Source organism: Antechinus flavipes, chromosome 3 (genome assembly GCF_016432865.1).
Source record: "Antechinus flavipes isolate AdamAnt ecotype Samford, QLD, Australia chromosome 3, AdamAnt_v2, whole genome shotgun sequence".
Taxonomy (NCBI): Eukaryota; Metazoa; Chordata; class Mammalia; order Dasyuromorphia; family Dasyuridae; genus Antechinus; species Antechinus flavipes.
Window position 1 is genome coordinate 280,211,167 of NC_067400.1, and position 3,113 is coordinate 280,214,279.

Sequence of the window (3,113 nt, forward strand, 5' to 3'; positions counted from 1 at the left end):
AACTGATTCAAATGCATAAGATTAAGAGCAATTCCCAAATAGTCAAAGGACATGAATAAGCAGTTTTCAAAGAAAGAAATTCAAGCTATCAACGACATATGAAAAGATGTGCTGTCACTAATAATTAGAGAAATACAAGTTAAAGCAATCTTGATGGCAACTTCACAATTATCAGATTGGCACAGATAATAAAAGAGGAAAATGACAAATGTAGGGCTTGGAGGGGATTGGAAAACAGGTATTTTATTTAGTCCATTTTTGTGGAACTGGAAGAATTGTTCAGCAGTACTGAAAGCATTTTGAAACTATGCCCAGAAAGTTACCAATCTATGACTTTTTGATCTAGCTCTAACTCTACTGGACCTATATCCCCAAATATTAAATAAATCAAAAAAGAGACTAAATTAATAAAAGTAAATTGAAGGAAGAGAAAAGGATATATATATATATATGATTATTTACAGCAGCTCTTTTATAATAGACAAAAATTGAAAACTAAGAAAGTATTCCCCTAATTTCTCCCCTTGAAGAATGGCTAAATTGTGGTACATAAGTATAATGGAATATTATTGTTTCATTGTACAATTTCAGAGGAAAATAAAAAGATCTTTTTGAAGTAATATAGAGCAAAATAAGCAGAAAGAGGTGAAAATTTATAAAATAAAATTGTGGAGAAAAACAACTTTAAAAGACATTATATTGATTGACATTAACAAACAGAATCCAAAAGAAAAAGATGAAAGATGCCTCACTTCCAGACAGAGAGACGATAAACTGAAAATGCAGGAAGATGCATTTGGGGGGTGGGGGGGAGGGCAGGGGGAAGGGCATGGCCAAAGCAGCAATTTGTTTTGCTGGACTATGTTGTCATGACTTGAGGACTTTATTTTGGGAATTTTTTTCACTCAATTTTGGGGATAGTGAGAGAGACAGATTATTTGTGTTATGATAGCTCATGTTTATTTAAATAAAAGTGAGCTGAAGAAGAAAACCCGAAACACCTACATCAGAAGTACTTAGTACTTGAGTGTTATCTAGATCATATCATCCTAATCGATAAGCAGGTAACAAACTCTTTGGTAGGCAGTTTATAAAATTTAACAATCCCGATCAATTCAATGATTACTCATGATCCATGTTGCCTCCTCCTCACAGAGGAATGATGGATTCAAGATGCAGAATGAAACATATGTTTTTGGATATAGTCAGTATGGTCATTTATTTTGCTTGACTATGTATATGTGTTTGAGGGTTGTTTTTTCTTTTAAATTGGGGTTGAAGTAGAAAGAAGAGAACATACAAGCTTATTAATTGGAAAATAAGAATTGGGGTTTTTTTGCACAAAGACCTACAAGAATATTTCATAAGAGCTGAAGTATGACAGATGAAGCTTAGTAAATCTCTATGCTTACCATAAAAAGAAGCACTTCTAGGGCTTCTAGGAATATTTTAGCCCTAGAACTTTGACTGGATGTTGTGATTGTGACTCCTGACCTGTGATGTAGTTCTAAAATTGTGTTCCTCTGCATTTTATTCATCTGACTTTCTCTTGTATGCCCAGGATAAAAGCTCAGAATTCAAGATCAACCATTATCTCTGGAATAAATACAAAGAGTATCTGGTCTTCCCATCTCCTGCAATAAGAAACTTCTTTCTTCCCCTGCCCTTCCTTACTGGTTGACCTTTGACTATTTTTACATTTAAACAATTTATATCTGATTTTTAACATTGATAGTCACTTCTTGAATTTTAAAAATTAAATAAAAATCTATAATACTTTTTTTGAAGGGGGTGTTTGTAGATAATCCTTTCAGGGTGCTGTTTGTAAACCTCAATGACCACTCTCTACTTTGGTTGGGAAGAGGAAATAGAAAATATCACAAGTGAAAGCCATTTAAGAGAAACCATTGGGAGCATTGACTGATAAGACTCAGAAAATCAGGCTAGCAAACAAGAGAGCCACGAAAAAGAAGAGGAGGAGTTGTACAGGGTTCAGACAATGACGACTGAGAGACAAGAATCTGAAGGCCCTAATGGCATGTGAGAGAAAATGTCCAGGTTGATGACCATTAATTGTGTCAAATTCTCTATTCCTACAGAAGAAGCCACTTCCTCAAAGTCAATAATCCATTGATTGTAACTTCCTTTTAGCTATTAGGGAAAGAAAGAAAGGGTGAAAGACTAAAATATTTTTGTCATTCTTCATTTAAATTCAATTCATTAAATTCAATGCCTGAAGCAGCTAGATGAAGGCAGAGGATAGGGAACTTTATCCCTAGAGTCAGAAAGACCTGAATTCAACTTGACCTCAGATACATACTAGATATATGATCTTAGGCAAGTCACTTAATGCTGTTTAACCCAGTTTCCTTTTCTGTAAAATGATCTGGAAAAGGAAAAAACAAACCATTTCAATATATTTGACAAGAAAACCCAAATGGAGTCTGACACAACTGAAAAATAAATAACAATATTGTTAAATCTATTGATCAATAATTCTGAACTTGTTTGTTTTATACATTCTGAAAGATACAGAAATTTAAATTGTAGAAGTCTTTGTACAAAGAAATCTTTAAAGTATATATGCAGTATATGACTGTTTTGTGTGCTATAAAAGAAAATCTTGTGGACATATAGATTGGGCCAGTTGTCCTCTGAGAAGATTTCCAATTCTAGGGTTCTTCTTGACTTGAGAAATTTGTCCAAGATACAGTCAAAAATAAGGAGTTAAAATGATGAGCAGGATATACTCAGAAAAACTTGAAAAAACTTACATTAACTGATACAAAGTAAAATGAGTAGGATATGGAGAACACTGTTAATAGTAATATTGTTGGATAATCAATTGTGCATGACTTAGTTATTTTCAGCAATGCAGAAATCTAAGACATTTCTTAAGAACCTATATTGATGAAAAGGGCTATCCATCCCTAGAGAAAGAATTGTCTAATGCAGATTGAAACACACTTTTTTTTACTTTATTTTTCTTGGATTCTTTTTTTGGTATGTGCTTTTTCCTTTTTTAAATGGTATTTTGTTTCCAAATATGTGCAAAGATTCACAAAACCTTGTGTTCCAGATTTTTTCCTTCTCCTTCTCCTATTCCCCAAGAC